At 38.7% G+C, this 23,022-nt stretch overlaps 1 long non-coding RNA gene and 1 other non-coding gene across 2 annotated transcripts in view; one reads left to right on the top strand and one right to left on the bottom strand.

Annotated features, from left to right (window-relative positions):
* Positions 1-23,022, bottom strand: part of LOC144577540 (uncharacterized) — an 80,336-nt gene that overhangs the window by 25,845 nt on the left and 31,469 nt on the right. The gene's annotated exons all lie outside the window — the stretch shown is intronic.
* On the top strand, positions 8,789-8,872 carry LOC118145415 (small nucleolar RNA SNORD11). Its single transcript, XR_004730530.1, has one exon. It is a non-coding gene; the product is annotated as a small nucleolar RNA SNORD11 (small nucleolar RNA).

Genomic DNA, 23,022 nt, shown 5'->3' with positions numbered 1-23,022 from the left:
GTAATGGTGGTACCACTGTAGCTACAATGGCAGAGGGGCTGTGCGTTTTTCTGGGATAAATGCAGAGCCACCACCAACTGAAGCATTCAGAGGAGGCAACATATCTGTGCTGGAAACCCAGGTCAAGAGGCACTGTCAAGGGAGGAGTAGCAGGGGTAGGGATCCATGTGGAAAATAGTCTGGCTGCTTTTCCATAAGGTTGCTATGCTGTGCTAGAGGTCCACATTACTTCCTAATGACTGAACTCCCTTCCAAGCCTGAGGGTAACAGGAGAGAGGGCTACAGCAAAAATTGTGGCCTGCCTGCTCACTCTGAAAGCTTCATCCCAGGGAAGTGAATAGCTTCATCCCAGGGAAGTAAATAGCTGAGATTTCAGGATGGGAGGCCCCACCCAGGTATTCTTTCAACATAAAAATTGTCTTTTAACTCTCTGCTTCCATCTGCAAGTTCAAGGATTCACAGAGAAAGCAGAGTACTGCTAGTAGTCAGGATCCCAAATACATAGTGGAAAATAATTTTACAACTTCAGAAAAGAAAATATGCTATGCTAATCAGAGAAGTCTTCAGGACATAGGTAGAATTTGAAATAGGCCCTGAAGAAAATCAAATTTCATTCACTGGTCATAAATGTACTATGAGAACAGATGACTGATATAAACAAATGGAAAAAAATTCCATGCTCATGTATCGGAAGAATCAATATCATTAAAATGGCCATGCTACCCAAGGAAATCTAAAAATTCAATGTTATTCCTACCAAACTACCATAGTCATCTTTTCACAGAATTATAAATTACTGTTCTAAAATTAATATAGAACCAAAAAATAGCCATAGCAATCCTAAGCAAAAAAAACAAAGCCAGAGGCATCATACTACCTGACTTCAAACTATACTACAAGGCTACATAACAGAAACAAAAATGGACATACAAAAACAGACCTATCAACCAATAAAACATGACAGAGAACCCAGAAATAAACCCACACCTACAGCCATCTAATCTTTGACAAAATCAACACAAATAAATAAGCAGTGAGGAAAGGACTTCCTACTCAATAAATGGTGCTGGGATAGGTGGCTAGCCATATACAGAAGATTAAAACTGAACTCCTTCCTCTCACCATATATAAACTCAAAACAGCTTAAATATTTAAGTGTAAGACCCCAAACTATAAGAATCCAGGAAGAAAACCTAGTAAACACCATTCTGGACAGCAGTGTTGGGAAACAATTTATGATTAACGTTTCAAAAGAAATTGCAGCAAAATCAAAAATGGACAAGTGGGACTTAACTAAACTAAAGAGCTTCTGCATAGCAAAAGAAATTACCAACAGAGTAAACAGACAACACACAGAGTGGTTGGTTGAAAATATTTGCCAACTATGCATCCAACAAAGGTCTAATATCCAGAATCTATAAGTAAATAAACAAGCAAAAAACAACCCCATTGAAAAATGGACAGAAGGAAAAACAAGGTAAAATGGACAGATAGGAACAGCTCCACTGTGCAGCTTCCAGCAAGAGCGACACAGAAGGAAGGTGATCTCCACATTTCTAACTGAGGTACCTGGTTCACTTCACTGGGGCTGGTTAGACGGTGGGTGAATCCCAAGGAGGGCAAGCTGAAGCAGGGTGGAGTGTTGCCTCACCCAGGAAGCACAAGGGGCTGAAGACCTCACTCTCCTAGATAAGGGAAGCCATTAAAGACTTTTCCTGGCCCTCTGGCTCACATACTGCACTTTTCCCATGGTCTTCACAACCTGCAGACCAGGAGATTCTCTCCATTGCCTACAACACCAGCATCCCAGGTTTCCAGAACAAAACAAGGTGGCCTTTTGGGAAGACAGTGAGCTAGCCGCAGCAGGGTTTTTTTCCCACCATCTGGAACACCAGCAAGACAGAACCACTCATTCCCCTGAAAAAGGGGGCTGAAGCCAGGGAGCCAAGTGATCTGACTCGGCAGGTCCCACCCTGATGAAGACCAGCAAGCTAAGATACAATGGTGTGAAATTCTCACAGACACCACAACGGTCTGAGTTAAACCTGGGTCATTCGAGCATGGTCGGGGAAGGGGTACCTGCCATTGCTGAGGCTCAAATGGGTGGTATTAACCTCATTTGTGTAAACAAAGTCACTGGGAAGTTTACAGAGCAATGGAGGAGCACACAGCAGCTGAGCAAGCCTTCTGCAGGCAGACTGTAAAACTAGACTCCTCCTTGCAGGGCAGGGTATCTCTGAAAAAAAGGCAGCAGCCTGTCAAGGACCTATAAATAAAGCCCCCACCTTCCGGGGACAGAGCACCTGGGAAAATGGGTAGTTGTGGGTACAGCTACATAAACATAAACATCTATGTCTGGCAGCTCTGAAGGGAACAGCGGATCTCCCAGCACAATGTTCAAGCTCTGATAAGAGACAGACTGCCTCCTTAAGTGATTCCCTGACACCTCCCAGCAGAGCTGACAGACACCTTGTACAGGAGAGCTCTTTCTGGAATCTGGAAAGTACGCTTATGGAATGAAGCTACCACAGGAAGGAACAGGCAGCAATTTTTGCTGTTCTGCAATCCAAGCTGATGATTCCCAGGCAAACAGGGTCTGGAGTGGACCTCCAGCAGAGGGGCATGTTAGAAAAAAACTAACAAAGAGAAAAAAAATAGTTTCAAAATCAACAGAATGGACATCAACTCAGAGACCCCATCATAAGGTCACCAACTTCAAATACCAAAGGTAGATAAATCCACAAAGATCGGAACAAGCCAGTGAAAAAAGGCTGAAAACCACAAAAACCAGAATGCCTCTTCTATTCCAAGGGATCACAATACCTTACCAGCAAGGGAACAAAACTGGATGGATAATGAGTGTGACAAATTGACAAAAGCAGGCTACAGAAGTTTGGTAATAATAAAGTTATCCAAGCTAAAGGAGTATGTTCTACCCCAGTGCAAGGAAGCTAAGAACCTTGAAGAAAGGTTGGATGGAATGCTAATCAGAGTAACCAGCATAGAGAAGAACACAAATGACTTGATGAAGCTGAAAAACAAAGCAAGAGAACTTCATGAAGCATGCACAAGTTTCAATAGCTGAATTGACCAAGCAGAAAAAAGGATATCAGAGATTGAAGATCAACTCAATGAAACAATGCCAGAAACCAAGATCAGAGAAAAACAGGTGAAAAGGAATGAATAAAGCCTTCAAGAAAAATGAGATTATGTGAAAAGACAACATTTACATTTGATTGGTGTACCTGAAAGTGACAGTGAGAATGAAACCAAGTTGGAAAACACTATTCAGGATATTATCCAGGAGAACTTCCCAAACTAGCAAGGCAGGCTGACATTCAAATTCAGGAAATACAGAGACCACCACAAAGATACTCCTTGAGAAGAGCAACCCCAGGACACATAATTGTCAGATTCACCACAGTTGAAATGAAGGAAAAAATGCTAAGGGCAGCTAGAGAGAAAGGTCGAGTTGCCCACAAAGAAAAATCCATCAGACTCACAGGGGATCTCTCAGCAGAAACCCTACAAGGCAGAAAGGAGTGGGGGCCAATATTCAATATCCTTAAGGGAAAGAATTTTCAACCCAGAATTTCATATCCAGGGAAACCAAGCTTCATAAGTGAAGGAAAAATAAAATCCTTTATGGACAAGCAAATGCTGAGACATTTTGTCAACACCAAGACTGCCTTACAAAAGATCCTGAAGGAAGCACTAGACATGAAAAGGAACAACCAGTACCCATCCACTGCAAAAACATTCCAAATTGTAAAGACTATTGACATTATGAAGAAACAAATGAGCAAAACGAGCAGCTAGCATCAAAATGACAGGATCAAATACACACATAATAATAGTAACTTTAAATGTAAATGAGCTAAATGCCCTAATTAAAAGACACAGACTGGCAAATTGGATGAAGACTCAAGATTCATCAGTGTGCTGTATTCAGGAGACCCATCTCACATGGAGAGACACACATAGGCTAAAAATGAAGGCATGAAGTCATGTTTACCAAGCAAATGAAAATGAAAAAAAAACAAAAGCAGAGGTCACAATTGTAGTCTCTGATAAAACAGACTTTAAACCAGCAAAGATCAAAAGAGACAAAGAAGAGCATTTCAAAATGGTAAAGGAATCAATATAACAAGAAGAGCTAATAATCCTAAATTCATATACACTCAATACAGAAGCACTCAGATACAGACAGCAGGTCTTTAATGACCTACAAAGAGACTTAGACTCCCACACAATAATAATAGGAGACTTTAACAATCCACTGTCAATATTAGACAGATCAATGAGACAGAAAATTAACAAAGATATCCAGGACTTGAACTTAGATCTGGGCCAAGTGGAACTAATAGACATCTACTGTACTTTCCAGCCCAAATGCACAGAACATAAATTCTCCTCAGCACCACCTCATACTTATTCTAAAATTGGCCTCATAATTGGAAGTAAAAAAAAACTCCTCAGAAAATACATAAGAACAGAAATCCTAACAAACAGTCTTTCAGACCACAGTGCAATCAAATAAGAACCCAGGATTTAAAAACTCACTCAAAACCTCACAACTACATGGAAACTGAACAACCTGCTAATGAATGACCACTGAATGAATAATGAAACAAAGGCAGAAAAAAGATGTTCTTTGAAACCAATGAGAACAAAGACACAATGTACCAGAATCTCTGAGACTCATTTAAGGCAGTTTGTAGAGGCAAATTTATAGCACTAAATACCTACAAGAGAAATGAGGGAAGATCTAAAATTAACACCCTAACATTATAATTAAAACAACTAGAGGAGCAAGAGCAAACAACGTCTAAAGCTAGCAGAAGACAAGAAATACCTAAGATCAGAGCAGAACTGAAAGAGATAGAGACACAAAAATATTCAAAAACATCAATGAATCCAGGAGCTTTTTGAAAAGACCAACAAAATAGATTATTAAGTAGAATAAAAGAGAGAAGAATCAAATATATGCAATAAAAATGATAAAAGGTATATCACCACCAATCCCACACAAAATGCAAAACTACCATCAAAGAATACTATAAACACCTCTATGCAAATAAACCAGATAATCTAGAAGAAATGGATAAATTCCTGTACATTACACCCTGCCAAGGCTAAACCAGGAAGAAGTTGAATCCCTGAATAGACCCAGAACAAGGTCTGAAGTTGAGGCAACACTTAATAGCCCACCAACCAAAAAAAGTCCAGGTCCAGACAGGTTCACAGCCAAATTCTACCAGATGTGCAAAGAGGAGCTGGTACCATTCCTTCTGAAACTATTCCAAACAATACGAATAGAGGGAATCCTTCCCAAATCAGGAGACCAACATCATCCTGATACCAAAATCTGGCACAGACACAACTAAACAAGAAAATTTCAGGCCAACATCCATGATGAACACTGTTGTGAAAATCCTCAATAAAATACAGGCAACCCAAATGAAATAGCAAATCAAAAAAAGCTTATCCATCGCAATCAAGTTGGCTTCATCCCTGGGATGCAAGGCTGGTTCAACATATTCAAATTAATCAACATAATCCATCACATAAATAGAACCAAAGACAGAACCACATGATTATCTCAATAGATACAGAGAAGGGCTTTAACAAAATTCAACAGCCCCTTATGCTAAAAACTCTCAAACTAGGTATTGATGGAATGTATCTCGAAATAGCAAGAGCTATGTATGACAAACCCACAGCCAATATCATACTGAAAGGGCAAATTCCCTTTGAAAACTGACACAAGACAAGGATGACTCCTCTCACCACTCCTATTCAACATATTGGAATTTCAGGCCAGGGAAATCAGCCAAGAAAAAGAAATAAAGAGTATTCAATTAGGGAAAGAGGAAGTAAAATTGTCTCTATTTTCAAGATGACATGATTGCATATTTGGAAGATCCTATCATCTCAGCCCAAAATCCCCTCAATAATAAGCGACCTCAGCAAAGTCTCAGGATACAAAATCAGTGTGCAAAAATCACAAGCATTCCTGTACACCAATAACAAACAGAGAGCCAATAGAGAGTGAACTCCCACTCACAATTGCAAAGAGAATAAAATACCTAGGAATACAACTAACGGGATGTGAAGGACCTCTTCAAGAAGAACTACAAATCACTGCTCAAGGAAATAAGAGATAAAAACATTCCAATCTCATGGTTAGGAAGTATCAGTATTGTGAAAATCACCATACTACCCAAAATAATTTATAGATTCAATGCACAGAATAAAGCTAAGACTTTCTTCACAGAATTGGAAAAAACTACCTTAAAATTCATATGGAACCAAAAAAGAGCCCTCATAGCCAGGATAATCCTAAGCAAAACAAACAAAGCTGGAGGCATCACACTGCCTGACTTCAAACTATTACTACAAGACTATAGTAATTAAAACAGCAATGGTACTGGTACCAAACAGAGATGTACACCAATGGAACAGAACAGAGGCCTCAGAAGTAATGCCACACATCTACAACATCTGATCTTTGATAAACGTGACAAAAACAAGCAATAAGGAAAGCATTCCCTCTTTAATACATGGTGTTGGGAAAACTGGCTAGCTATATGCAGAAAGTTGAAACTGGATCCCTTCCTTACACCATAGACAAAAATTAACCAGATGGATTAAAGACTTAAACTTAAGACCTAATGCCATAAAAATCATAGAAGAAAACACAGGTAATACCATTCAGGACAGGCATAAGCAAGGACTTCATGCTAAAACACCAAAAGCAATGGCAGCAAAAGCCAAAATAGACAAACGGGATCTAATTAAACTAAAGAGCTTCTGCACAGCAAACGAAATGGTCATTAGAGTGAACTGGCAACCAGCAAAATGGGGAAAAGTGTTTGCAATCTACCCATCTGACAAAAGCTAATATCCAGAATCTATAAAGAATAAAAACAGATTTACAAGAAAAAACAAACCCATTCAAAAGTGGGTTATGGATATGAACACGCACTTTTCAAAAGAAGGCATATATGAGGCCAAAAAACAAATGAAAAACTGCTCATGATCACTGGTCATTAGAGAAATGCAAATCAAAACCACACAGATATCATCTCATGCCAGTTAGAATGGCGATCATTAAAAAATCTGGAGACAACAGATGCTGGAGAGGATGTGGAGAAATAGGAACACTTTTACACTGTTGCTGGGAGTGTAATTAGTTCAACCATTGTGGAAGACAGTGTGGCGATTCCTCAAGGATTTCAAACTAGAAATACCATTTGACCCAGCAATCCAATTACTAGATATATACCCAAAAGATTATAAATCATTGTATTATAAAGGCATGCACATGTTTGTTTATTGTGACACTGTTCACAATAGCAAAAACTAGGAACCAATCCAAATGCCCATCAATGATAGACTGGATAAAGAAAATGTGGCATATATACATCATGGAACACTATGCAGCCATAAGAAAGGAGGCATTCGTGTCCTTTGCAGGGACATGGATAAAGCTGGAAACCACCATTCTCAGCAAACTGACACAAGAGCAGAAAACCAAACACTGCATATTCTCAGTCATAAGTGGATGTTGAACAATAAGAACACATGGACACAGGAAGAGAAACATCACACACAGGGGCTTATTTAGGGATGGGGGGCTAGGGGAAGGATAGCATTAGGAAATATACCTAATGTAGATGACGGAGTGTGGAGTGATGGATGCATCAAATTACTATGGCATGTGTATGCCTATGTAACAAACCTGCACATTCTCCACATGTGTCCCAGAACTTTAATAATAATTTTTTAAAAATGGACAGAAGATGTGAACAGAAACTTATCAGAAAGAGATATACAAGTGGCCAAGAAATATATGACAGAAATGTTCATCATCACTAAATATCAAATAATGCAAACAAAAACTACAAGATATCATCTCTCATTAGTCAGAATGGCTATTTTTTAAAGATCAAAACCAACAGATGTTGGTGAGGCTGTGGAGGAAAGGAAACACATACATTCTTGGTGGAAATGTAAATTAGTTCAACTACTATGGAAAGCAGTCTGAAGATTTCTCAAACAACTTAGAACTACCATCGAACCCAGCTATCCCATTACTGGGTATATATCCAGAAGAATAGAAATCATTCTACCATAAAGATACATGTATGCAAATGTTCCTTGCAGCACTATTGATAAGATCAAAGTCATGGAATCATTCTAGGTGCCCATCAACAGTGAACTGGATAAAGAAAATATGGTACATATACACCATGGAATACTACACAGGCCTAGAAAAAGAATAAACTTTTGTCCTTTGGAGCAGCATGGATGCAGCTGGAGGCCATTATCCTAAGCAAATTAATGCAGGAACAGAAAATAAAATACCACATGTGTTCACTTATGGGAGCTAGCCTTAAGTACTCATGGACATAAAGATAGAAACAATAGATATGGGGATTCATAGTAGGGGGAGGGAGGGAGGCAGGCAAGGGTTGAAAAACTTACTGTTGGGTACTATGTTTGGCACCTAGGTGACAGGATCAGTTATACCCCAAACCTCAGTATCATGCAATATACTCATGTACCAAAGCTGGATATGTACTGTCAGAATCTAAAATAAAAGTTGGAAAAGAAAAATATCTATATATAAATAAACATAAATAAATAAAAATTAAATGTACTATGAAAAAAAGAAATAAATTCACTTTTTTGGCTAGAAATTAATAATAGAACTGATAACAAGTATCTGAATTTGTATACTTTATCTCACTCACAATAAGATTGACTCTTAACAATAGGGTCATAGTTCAATTATGATTTTTATTTGTTTGCCTGATTTCCCTTTGGATAATGAAGGCATACTTAGTCATTATCTCTTTGGAGACATTTCTGGGTAAAAAAATAACAAAAGAATAATGGAAATCTGAAGGCCTGGCAAGGTAGCTCCTTCCTGTACTCCCAGTGCTTTGGAAGGCTGAGACAGGAGGATCACTTGAGGTCAGGAATTTAAGACCAGCTTGGGCAACAAAACAAGACCTTGTCTCTGCAAAAATAAAATACAGAAACTATCCTTTTGTGGTAGCACACATCTGTAGTCCAAGTTGCTTGGAAAGTTGAAACAGGAGGCTTGCTTGAGCCCAGTACTTTGAGGGATGACCTGAGACAAGACGAATGGCATCAAACTGAATATAACTGTTTGGAAAACTTCCTCTCACTTTATCCTTTACCACAATTAGAGATGCAAGTTGTGAAATCTGCATTATTGTTTCCCTGGAGAAGCAAAAAGATATAAAGAATAAAACAATTTACATAGTGAGATGATTAGAAGAATAAGAAAACTATGCAGAAGCCCTGAAGTATCATAGCTACATCTTTGCAAAATGGCTTTATACTCTAAGAAAATTGTTAGGCTTAATTTCACCCAATGTCAGTAACAGCAAAATTATTTTAAGCAGTGATTATCGACATTGACAATTAGTAAGAGAGTATACCATTGTATGTGGGTGTTTTATCTTGTTCTAGTCTTTCCCCAAGAACAATATCACTATTCATTATAAATTGGTTCATGGATATAGTTTGTCATTTTAACATGTAATTTTTTGTTATATTTATAAAATTTGAAAATATAAGGAAGTGTGGGCTCTAACATTAGTTTCGATTAACTGTGGCTATAAGCATATCCATTTATTTGGACCAAGAGGTGATTGTAAAGGTATCACTAAACACCTATTGGTAATCTATCTGAATTGAAGATGCAGCTTGTGGGAAGAGGGAAAAAGCATTTACATTTATTAGCTTGGCAAACCCAAAACTCAGAAGAAATACCAATGCTATGGCTGTATGTCTAGAATGATACTACAACAAATAGGTGATTACCTGAAGCCCCCATGGCCAACGGGACTGTGAGAAGTAAATTAGAGGTGAGATTACATGGCTGACTTGGATCCTCTAGCGAACATACAACTCTTGTGTAATTATGCAGTGAGACTTTGAGTTGTAGCTATGGAATAACTAATACTTCCATTTTCAACATTTGGCTATTTTAAACCAAGCTTTCTCTGATACTAAATGCCTAAAGCGTTCTACAGAAACATTTAACATATTTTAGATGCAGTAACCTTACACATGCTTGATAATTTAACTAAACTATAAACTTCAGATGCCCTTCATAACTCCACAGAAACAGCTTTATTCCTGAAACAAATCCTTCACAGTTCTGAATTCCATGTTGTTTCTGGTTTTGTTTTAGATATCATCTTAATTTTTAAAGACACTTTCATGTTTGAAGTAAAATAATTAATGAAATGCACACAAATAATATTCTCTGAGGCACTTCTAACTAGTCATCAAGGATGGCATACAACATGTTTCTTAAAAGTGGTATGACAGCATATTATTCTAAATTTGGTTACACCCAGAGAGTCTAAAGGAACATTATCAAAGGATATAACTCAATAATTATGCAGCCTCAAGTAACAGAATAATTTAGTTATGATTTAAACCCAATAAAATCACAGTACTAAATTACCATAAATTGTGTGGCTTTTCTAGGAAGTTCTGAAGGTGCATAGAACAAGTGTGAAGAATCAGTCTTCTGTACAGCATGTTGTCCCAGACCTTTAAGCCCAATCCCCCCCAAATTCAGTATTTACTCTGATGAGGTATACTGAAACCAACATATGGACATCCTCATTTTGAAAATCCCCATAACTTACTATCAGTAAGCACCTATGATGAGTTATGAGATATCAATATAGTAATTCCAAGGCCAAATTTTTTTTTTTGAGACAGAGTTTTGCTCTTGTTACCCAGGCTGGAGTGCAATGGCGCGATCTCGGCTCACCGCAACCTCTGCCTTCTGGGTTCAAGCAATTCTCCTGCCTCAACCTCCCAACTAGCTGGGACTACAAGCGAATGCACCACGCTCAGCTAATTTTTGCATTTTTAGTAAAGACGGGGCTTCATCATGTTGACCAGGATGGTCTCGATCTTTTGACCTCGTGATTCAACCGCCTCAGCCTCCCAAAGTGCTGGGATTATAGGCATGAGCCACCGCACCCTGCCAGGCCAAATTCTTATAGCAACCTCTGCATATTTCTAATACTGATACTCACTCCTGTGTTCTGCATGCTTGACCTTGTGCAGTAACTTTTTTGCACAAGGTCAAGCACCTCACTATGTTGCTTCAAAAGAAGATCCCATGAGATAAACTGGGGAAAAACTTGATGGAGGAAACAAATGGAAGCAGAGTCTGAGAATATGGTCTGAATGGAGGAATTATGGTTGGAGTCAGAGAGCAGTAAGAAAACCCAGAGATCATGTAAAGGGCTGTGCCTACCCTGAGCTAAATAAAAAGAGGTTCCCTGACTTTTAAGAACATCTGCATTTTTACCACCATTATTTCATCCATGTAATACATTCTAGATTCTTAAGGGGTAATGAACAATACCTCTTTCCCAATTTTCCTATATGTATAACTCACCAACCTGACCTTATTACATTATAGGCATCAAGGTATTATTTTTTCAAATAGTAAATTATTGATCCAGTGACCAAAAGAAGTTCCTAAAAGAGTTTAACATTCACCCAAGGAGTAACTTGTTATACTGGAGAATGGTGGAAGAACTTTCTAAATCAGTGTGATTTCAAACATACATATTTTGTATTTACATTACATGAGCTAAAACTACCATACTGGCAATTCACAAAAGCTGTGTTTATAAACAAAGTGAAGTATCTCCAATCAATTCCTGCTAATGCACAGTAATGAGAAGTAAATCACTCAGTCACCAGCACAGAAAAACAGAGTACAGTGGTCCACATTCAATAGTCCCAAAACCAAGTATAAAGAACTAAGTAGGGTGGGGTGAGGCCCAGTATTGGGAGGTTTGTTTTTCATGAACAGAGGGTTTCATCATTATTTGGGATACCAACTAAAACCTGTGTGCCAGGAGGCAGAGATCATTTCCTGTCCACCCACTGTCCTGTTCTGCAATTCCATCCATTTCAGGAACCTCTCCTAGCAAGCCATGAGCCTTTCTTCTCCTGACTATGATGCATCCTAGAGTTGATAACAAATTGCAGCTCTTTAATAACCCATAATGTCTTTTCAATGAACAAAGCAAATCCATACTCATGTTAAGTATGCGTCTTCTTAGGTGGAAGCTGAAGTAAGTTATACACAGCTAATTATACCATAGTCTCACCTACACAGTTAGAAACTGTCATTAATTATCTGCACAGACTGCTCCAAACTCAACAACCTTATTAAGTTCTATTTTTCAGTCAACCCTCTAATTGCTTTTGTTGTTGTTGTTTTATCTAATTTCCTCTGGATCCCATCCAAATTCTCTATTTCTTAGATTAATAATAAGGTTAAAATGAATATCACTACAATAACAATCAAGACTAACACAACATGAACTATGCTGGAGGATCACTTCATATTTCCAAAGCCTCCCTTTTAGAGCTTGGATTGAAACGGCAGGCATATGTTATTGACTGTTAACTTATAATCTAGGACATACACAACCATGTTTATATAACTTGACTGAAAGAATCAAATCAGCTTGCATTCAAGTTCTATTTGCCTACCCCAAAATGCGTTTTTATTTTAATTCTTCCTGAGATTTGCTGGCAAGATGGCGAAATAGGAACAGCTTCAGTGCGCAGCTCCCAGCGAGATCAATGCAGAAGATGAGTGAACGATGCATTTCCAGTGGAGGTACCTGGTTCATCTCACTGGGACTGGTTATACAGTGGGTGTAGCCCAAAGAGGGTGAGCTGAAGCATGGTGAGATATCGCCTCACCTGGGAAGTGAAAGAGGCCGGGAAACTGCCTCTCCTAGCTAAGGGAAACCATTAGGGACTGACCCCTGCACTCCAGCCCATATAATATGCTTTCCCATGGTCTTCACAAGCTGCAGACCAGAAGATTCCCTCTGATGCCTATAACACTAGGGTCCTGGGTTTCCAGCAAAACTGGGCAGTTGTTTGGAAGACATTGAGCTAGCTCCAGCAGTTTTTTTTTTTTTTTTCATACTCCAGCAGAACCTGGAACACCACCAGCAAGACAGAACCATTCACTCCCCTGGAAAGGGTGCTGAAGCTAGGGAACCAGTGATCTGGCTCAGAGGGTCCCATGAAAACCAGCAAGCTAAGATCCACTGGCTTGAAATTCTTGCAGCCAGCATAGCAGTCTGAGCTGATCCTAGAATGTTTGAGCTGGGTTGGGGGAGGGCCTCTGCCATTGCTGAGACTCAAGTAGGCAGTTTTAACATCAGTGTAAACAAAGTCTCCAGGAAGTTCAAACTGGGCAGTGCCCATAGCAGCTTTGCAAGGCCTCTGTAGGCAGACTATGTCACTAGACTCCCTCCTTGCTGGGCAGGGCATCTCTGAAAAAAGGCAGCAGCCTGTCATGGACTTATAAATAAAGCCCCCACCTTCCTGAGACAGTGCACCCAGGAAAAGGAGCTGTTGTGCATACAGCTTCAGCAATCTTAAATGTTCCTGCCTCACAGCTCTGAAGAGAGCAGCAGATCTCCCAGCACAGTGTTCCAGCTCTGATAAGGGACAGACTGCCACCTCAAGTGGCTCCCTGACCACCATGTATCCTGACTGGGAGACACCTCCCAGTAGGGGCTGGCAGACACCTCATACAGGAGAGCACTGGCTGGCATCTGGCAGGTAACCTTTAGGGAAGAAGCTACCAGAGGAAGAAAAAGGCAGCCATCTTTGCTGTTCTGCATCTCCCACTGGTAATTCCAGGCAAGCAGGTTCTGGAGTGGACCTCCAGCAAACTTCAGCAGCCTTGCTGCAGAGGTGCCTGTTAGAAGGAAGCCAACAAACAGAAAGAAATAGTTTCAAAATCAACAGAAAGGACATCCAATCAGAGACCACATCCAAAGGTCCCCAACTTCAAAGACCAAAGGTAGATATATCTACGAAGATAAGAAGAAACCAGTGCAAAAAGGCTGAAAATTCTAAAAAACCGAAACCTCTTCTCCTCCAATGGATTACAACTCCTTGCCAGCAAGGGAACAAAACTGAACAGAGAATGAGTCTGAAAAATTGTCAGAAACAGGCTTCAGAAGGTAGGTAGTAACAAACTTCTTCAAGCTTAAAGGAGCATGTTCTAACCCAATTCAAAAAAGCTAAAATCCTTGAAAAAATGTTAGACAAAATGCTAAAACTACAATAACCAATTTTGAGAAGAATATAAATGATCTGCTGGAGCTGAAAAACACAGCATGAGAACATCATGAAGCATAAACAAATTTTAATAGCCAAATCAATCAAGTGGAAGAAAGGATATCACATAGTGAAGATCAACTCAATGAAATAAAGTAACAGTACAAAATTAGAGAAAAGAGAGTGAAAATAAATGAGCAAAGCCTCCAAGAAATATGGGATTATGTGAAAAGACCAAATCTACATTTCATCAGTGCTCCTGAAAGTGACAGAGAGAATGAAACCAAGTTGGAAAACACTTCAGGATATTATCCAGTAGAACTTCCCCAACCTAGCAAGGAAGGCCAACATTCAAATTCAGGAACTACAGAGAACACCACAAAGATACTCCATGAGAAGAGCAACCACAAGACACATAATCATCAGATTCACCAGCATTGAAATGAAAAAAAATATGTTAAAGGCACCCAGAGAAAAAGGTCAGATTACTCACAAAGGGAAGCCCCTCAGACTCACAGCAGATCTCTTGGCAGAAATCCTACAAGCCAAAGGAGAGTGGGGGCCAACATTCAACATTCTTAAAGAAAAGAATTTTCAACCCAGAATTTCATATCCAGCCAAACTAGGCTTCATAAATGAAGGAAAAATAAAAATCCTTTACAGACAAGCAACTGCTGACAGATTTTGTCACCACCAGTACTGCCTTACAAGAGCTCCTGAAGGAAGCTCTAAAGATGGAAAAGAACAACCAGTACCAGCCACAGCAAAAACATGCCACACTGTAAAGACCACTGATGCTATGAAGAAACTGCATCAACTAACAAGCAAAACAAGCAGGTAGGATCAAAATGGCAGGATCAATTTCACACATAACAATAGTAACCTTAAATGTAAATGGGCTAAATATCCCAATTAAAAGACAGAGACTGGCAAATTGTATAAAGAGTCAAGACCCATTGGTGTGCTGTGTTCTAGAGACCATCTCACATGCAAGGACACACATAGGCTCAAAATGAAGGGATGGAGGAAGATTTATGAAGCAAATGGAAACCAAAAAAAGAGCAGGGATTCCAATCCTAGTCTGTGATAAAACAGGCTGAAACCTGTTGAGAAATGATAAGTTGTTGAGAAACACTAAGTATATGAATACTCAGAAATGCTGAGTGTATGACAATACACTGTTTGCTAAGAAGAATGATGGCAAGGAAAACCTAGCCACCCTTACTTGGGGCATTCTAAAGTGGCAGGAGAACATATAAATATCATACACCAGTTAAAACAATTCTTTAAGATAACTGACCATGCCACAGTGGCTCCCTTGTGGAGAATACTTTTAGTTTGTCTGTAATCAGTGGTAAGTGAGCACAAGCTGCCTACTTGGCATATTTTGTGTTATGAGAATAAGCACCTGTTCAGAGAAAATAAATGCATGGGTCAGAGTCTGCTTGAGGCCTTCAGCCTGGAATGCTGTCAGCCCCTGAGGCTCGCAGCGCTACTGGCCCCTTAGATAGTCCCACTTTATTGTTCTATCTAGGTGTCTGCCTCTGAATTCCTTTAGCACCACCTGGGTGGGGGGTCTCTATGGCTGAGCCAGTCTCAGTACAAACCAACAAAAAACAGAAGAGACAAAGAAGGACATTACATAATGATAAAAAGATCAATGCAACAAGAAGAGCTAACTATCCTAAATATATGTGCACCCAATACAAGAGCACCAAGATTCATGAAGCAAGTTCTTAGAGACCTACAAAAAGACTTGTGTGGAAGTTCCACACAATCATAGTGGGAGACTTTAACACCCCACTATCAATATTAGACATGTCAAAGAGACATAAAATTAATAAGGACATCCAGGACTTGAACTCAGATTTGGACCAAATGGACCTAGCAGACATCTACAGAACTCTCCACCCCAAATCAACAGAATATATATTCTTCTCAGCACCACATCACACTTATTCTAAAATTGACCACATAATTTTAAGTAAAACACTTGTTAGCAAATGCAAAAGAACCGAAACCATAATAAACTGTCTCAGACCACAGTGAAATCAAATTAGGACTCAGGATTAAGAAACTCACTCAAAACCTCAGAACCACGTGGAAACTGACCAACCTGCTCCTGAACACCCCTTAATGCTGAAAACTCTCAATAAACTAAGTATTGATGGAACATATCCCAAAACAGTGAGAGCTATATATGACAAACCCACAGCCAATATCATGCTGAATGGGAAATAACTGGAAGCATTCCCTTTGAAAACTGGCACAGGACAGGATGCCTTCTCTCACCGCTCCTATTCAACACAATATTGGAAGTTCTGTCCAGTGCAATCAGTCAAGAAAAATAAATAAAGAATATTCAGTTAGGAAAAGAGAAGGTCGAATCGTCTCTATTTGCAGATGACATGATTGTATATTTAGAAGAGCCCATCATCTCGGCCCAAAATCTCCTTAAGCTGATAAGCAACATCAGCAAAGTCTCAGGATACAAAATCAATGTGCAAAAATCACAGGCATTCCTATACACCAATAATAGACAAACAGAGAGCCAAATCATGAGTGAACTCCCATTCATAATTGCTACAAGGAGAATAAAATACCTAGGAATACAACTAACAAGGGATGTGAAGGATCTCTTCAAGGAGAACTACAAGGCACTGCTCAAAGAAATAAGAAAGGACACAAACAAATGGAGAAACATGCTCATGGTTAGAAAAAACCAATATCATAAACATGGCCATACTGTCCAAATAATTACAAATTCAATGTTATTCCCATCAAGCTACCATTTACTTTCTTCACAAAGGTGGAAATATCTACCTTAAATTTCATATGGATCCAAAAAAGAGCCCACAAAGCCAAGACAATCCTAAGCAAAATAAAGCTGGATGCAACATGCTACCAGATTTCAAACTATACTACAAGACTACAATAATCAAAACAGCATGGTACTGATACCAAAACAGAGATATAGACAAATGGAACAGAACAGAGACCTCAGAAAAAACACCACACATCTACAACTATCTGATCTTTCACAAACCTGACAAAAACAAGTAATAGGGAAATGATTTCCTATTTAATAAATGGTGGTAGGAAAACTGGCAAGCCATATGCAGAAAGCTGAAACTGAATCTCTTCCTTACACCTTATACAAAAATTAACTCAAGATCCATTAAAGATTTAAGCATAAGACCAAACACCATAAAAACCCTAGAATAAAACCTAGGCAATACCATTCAGGACATAGGCATGGGCAAGGAACTCATGACAAAAACACCAAAAGCAATGGCAACAAAAGCCAAAATAGACAAATGGGATCTACTTAAACTAAAGAGCTTCTGCACAGCAAAATAAACCATAATTAGAGTGAACTGGCAACCTACAGAATGGGAAAAAATTTTGCAATCTACCCATCTGACAAAGGACTGACATCCAGAATGTACCAAGAATTTAAAGAAATGTACAAGAAAAACAGACAACCTCATCAAAAAGTAGGCAAAGAACATGAATAGACCCTTCTGAAAAAGGAGACATCTATGCAGTTTACAAATGTATGAAAAAAAGCTCATTATCACTGGTCATTAGAAAAATGCAAATCAAAAACACAATGAAGTCAATCTCATGCCAGTTAGAATAGTGATCATTAAAAAATCAGGAGACAGTTGTTGGAAAGAATGGGGAGAAATAGGAATGCTTTTACACTGTAGGTGGGAGTGTAAATTATTTCATCCATTGTGGAATACAGTGTGGTGATTCCTCAAGGATCTATAACTAGAAATATCATTTGACCCAGCAATACCATTACTGGGTATATACCCAAAGGATTATAAATCATTCTATTTAAAGAAACATGGATATGTATATTTATTGTGGCACTGTTCACAATAATAAAAACTTGGAACCAATCCAAATGCCCATCAATGATAGACTGGATAAAGAAAATGTGGCACATATACACCATGGAATACTATGCAGCTATAAAAAAGAATAAGTTCATATCCTTTGCAGTGACAAGGATAAAGCTGAAAACCATCATTCTCAGCAAATTAACACAAGAACAGAAAATTAAACACCACATATTCTTGCTCCTAAGTGGGAGTTGAACAATGAGAACATATGGACAAAGGGAGGGGAACATCACACAATGGAGCCTGTTTGGGGGTAGGGGGCTAGGGGGCTAGGGGAGGAATAACATTAAGAGAAATACCTAATGTAGATGATGGGGTGATGGATACAACAAACCTGCATGGCACATGTATTCCTGTGAAACAAACCTGCACATTCTGCACATGTACCCCAGAACTTAAAGTATAGTGTGTATATATATATATATGTTCCTGAATGAATTATACTGAACATGTCAATTGCAATATCGAGCTTAATAATTAATCCAGTTTCTAAGGATATTTAAATTTTAATTAATTTGTATAGGGTCATAGCCTACATTGGTATTATCCACAATAAGGAATATATATGTCTTACACATATACCTAGTTGTATACAATGTTATAATCCATTTTTTATAAACTAAAAGTAGCCAAAAATCAAAATCATTGAATCTTAGATGTGGAAGGACAGTACGTAATATTCTATTCCTTCAGAGACTGCAGTCTAGTTGCCTTAGTTTTCAAACAGGGATAACAGGAAGACAGTAAACTATGATTTTAGAGCATATAATCCAGCCAACCTTGATACATATATTATAAGCTTGACACAGATACTACAATAAGAAAATAATTAAAAATGCTGTCAAAGATTACTCAAATTGTGCATTAAATGTATTCAATACATAATTACAAAGGAAAAGATTATAAATCCTCTTTCTGAAATTTCCAACTGGAGTCAGCCACTTTTTTAAACTTAACAGAGGGAAATCTTCCATATGTAAATATTCATTGGATTGAATATCATATATCACATGGATTACAATGGAAAAATCTGAAAAGGACGAACTCAGATAATGAAGGTTGACATCAATGGTCAGAGGTCACGTGATAGCATTTACACTTGATGTGATGAAAATGGCACTTTACCTATTTAGTCTTCTTCCCCAAAACCCTAACTTCAGTCTACTCATGAGAAAAACATACACATCACACTTAGGAGAGACATTCTTCAAAATATCACATTAATTCTCAAAACTGTCAAGGTCATCAAAAACAAGAAAAGTTTAAGCAACTGTCATAGCCAAGAAGATCCTAAAAAGATATGATCACTAAATGTAGTGTGGTATTTTGGATGAATCCTAGAACAGAGAAAAAAAATCAAGAAAAAAAAATTAGAAAATTTGAACATAGTATAGACTTCAGTTAACAAGAGCGTATCAATATGGGGTTCATCAGCTTTAATATGTACCATGATAATGCAATATGCTAATAATAGGGGAAAAGCTGTGTATATTGAAAGTCTCAGTACTATCTTCACAACTATTCTATAAATCTATTCTAAAATGAAAAGTTTATTTAAAAATTAAACATGCACACACACACACACACACACACACACAGACCCTGCACACACAGTGCATTTCACCACTGCTACAGATTGACATCAACACCTCTTCTCAACAACAAACTCTGGAAACAAGAATGCTGTTTTATTCATCTTTCTATCTTCTACTAATATATATTTAGGCCATGCCTAATCCTTAATAGTTACAGAATCAATGTCCACAGAATTGAAAGAGAAGATGATCTAATGTCCAGGGTCCAGCTGACTGCACAGTAGGAAAACAAAAGTTTCTATTGAGATTCACTTTTCCCACTCCTAACAATTATTGCAAAATTTATTCTTACTTTGAGAGAAAGACCCATAATGGTGGATTGAAAGTGGGAGGAAAGAAGAAGAAAGAGTGAACACAGGGTAGCAGCCATGGCACTAACAAATGCAACATATAAGAATCTGTATCCTAACTTACAAAATTACCTTCAACTCCATCACTTAGTGTTTCAAAGTCAAAAGAAGAAGAACATATTAAAGAGGATAACACATATACTTACATTTGAAGGTTGTTCTGAGGATTAGGTGAGAAAAATATATGTGAACGCCTTTGAAAATCACCACACAATGAAATAGCAATTCTTAAATTTCCCCAGAGGTGGAGCACCTGAAAGTCATAGTGGTCCTTGGAGACCAAAATGAATACTGATGTATTGAATTGCATTAGAGGAACCATTTTAATGATAGAAAATTTAACAGTGTGATGCAGAATGAGATTACAACCATTAATGTAAGACACCACACACACACACACACACACACACACACTGTGATGCAGAATGAGATTACAACCATTAATGTAACACACCACACACACACACACACACTGTGATGCAGAATGAGATTACAACCATTAATGTAACACACCACACACACACACACACACACACACACATTTATTAAATTTAGTTCAATTGTCTCCTAATTTTTTGCAATTATTATGCATTTGCTATTTTGTTATCCTGTTTTCCTGTATCTTCTTGTTAATTGTGTGTCTTTCCCATTAAACTATTACCAAGCACCCATGTCTTATTAATTCTTGTATTTTGAGAATAGATTTTGGCACATAATAAACATTCATTTATTCAACAAATATTTCTGGAGCACTTACTGAAGATGATGAGATACAGTGAACAAAAGATTAACATTCCTGTTCTTAAAGTACTCACATTCTCATTCTAACCAGCTAAAAGGCTAGAAGGTGACAGATGCAATGGAGAAGAGTAGGGCAGGATAAAGGAGGAATGGGAGTTAGAAACAGTTGTAGAATTAAGCAGAGTGGTTGCACTGCGAAGGTGAGGTTCGAGCAAAAACTCAAAAAAATTAATAATTTCAATCGAGCACATATCTGGGTGCAGAATACTCCAGGCAGACAAACAGGGCATTAGCCCTGGGTGCAACGTTGCTTGTCATGGTCAAAGAGCTGTCAGGAAGCCAAAGTGCCTGGGGCAATGTGAGTACAAGGAAGAGAGGAGGCAAGGCCAAGGATGGCCAGGCCAGGTAGGGCTTTGTAAGCCAGATAAAGACTGGCACTTCCCTCCACAGTGAAATGGGGAGCAACTGCACAGTTTTGAACAACAGCCACTTCATCTGAACTACATTCATACAGGCTCACTCTGGCTGCCATGTGGCCACAATGTGGTGGCAAATGCAGAAACAGTAAAGAGACCTGTTTGGGGTGGTTGCCATAATCTGGTGACTCAGACCAAGGTAGTAGGTGTGGCCATGATGAAAATTAGTAGGATGATAACTATATCAAAGTAGAGCCAAAAAGTTTCATGATGGATTCAACAAATACTTTAAATGGATAAATACTGGCCAATATTCATTAGTAGGCAAGCATCATCAAGTACCAAAGGCTTAATAACAATTTATGGGAAAAGAAAAACTTTAAGCAAAAACTATATTTGTTAAATTATCATGATATGTATTACATTTATATTATGTTGACAATGACTAATTATTTTATTTCAACCTCAGAACATTGACATGCAGCTTACTGACACCCAGGGTTTGGGGAGAGAGAGTTTGATAACCACTAAGATACCTACATGTGTGAATGTAGACACTGATACTGAAACTGATTTATGACAGGTTCTGTGGGGGGGTATCTCACCTGTTCAAAGAAACATCACTGTCTGATCTACATCATAGCCAGGCAGGTGGAAAGGCTTGCCATGCTAAGCCCTGGAGCTGGCTCTGCTTAGTAATTTATACCATTTTCTGGCACTAGTTATTTTTATAAAGATATCAGCAAAGTAACAGTAAAAATTAAAGTGCTTCATAATACTCGGCACTCACCCTCAACTTCTGAAATATGATTGCATGTCAGCTTTTACTGTTTCTGTGCAAAAGCACTTACTCGAAGGTAGGGAAGACAAACTCGGTTGATAGTAGTAAAGGGCAGAACGACTGCCTCCAGACTACGGCAACAGGAGTCACAGAGATCTCCTGAATCTCCTTTTTGCTGAACTTATCAGGAAACTAGTAGGTATCCTCCAGGGTATGTGAGCAAAATATGTTCCTAGAGAGGTGAACAAATGTGTGAGAGGTGACTCCTGTATTCCTTCCTCATTCTTCTCCTTTTACATCTTTTTTCTCCCTGCTGCCAGTGGCCTCCCAGGGATCCAAGCCTGCTTATAGGAAACTAAATGAGGTTAGTTATCAACATTTCAAGGTGATTTTAAGTCACCACGTGCCCTCTGTCTGGGGAATGCACATTACAAGCTTAATTTGTGGAATATCAGACATTGTATCCCTCTTTGCCATCAGGTAAAGGTGCTATTTTATTTACTCAAGGAATCTTCTGGGGAGTACAGCATGTTTCCTTAAGAGGGAGGAGGGCGATTTTGATAGTTGAGGCATGTCCAAGCTCCCCAAATTAGCTACCTAGCAGCAGCAGCCTTCCCTGTTTCATTCCAGCTCATCCTGAGAATATGAGGACATCAGCCCCATGACAGAGCTAAATCAGAAATCAAGAGACTAGTAATCCTTGCTGGGCCCCTAGTTTTCTCTTTATAAAATAGTATCACTCTGTAGATACCCTACCTCACAAGGCCTTTTGGGAGACAAATGAAATAATGTCATCTCTTCAATGCAAGCCTGTCCTCCAACAACTCAATGAAAGGTGCTATGTAAAATGACCAAGTTCTCTTTTCAGCTGAATTTAGAAACTGTGGATGACAGTGCTTCCTATGTTTATTCACAGTGGCATCTAATTTCGCATAGGAAAGTAAGGCCTAGGCATTTGCATTTTTCCTCTTGGTTCCACTCTCCTGGCCAAGAAACACATGAAGCAAGGTCTTCACTGGCCCAGAGCCCCTGATAGGATTCCATTCATGC

The sequence above is a fragment of the Callithrix jacchus genome, chromosome 8 (genome assembly GCF_049354715.1).
Source record: "Callithrix jacchus isolate 240 chromosome 8, calJac240_pri, whole genome shotgun sequence".
Lineage (NCBI taxonomy): Eukaryota > Metazoa > Chordata > Mammalia > Primates > Cebidae > Callithrix > Callithrix jacchus.
The sequence above is the reverse complement of the archived record's forward strand: the minus strand, read 5'-3'. Positions and strand labels throughout refer to the sequence as shown.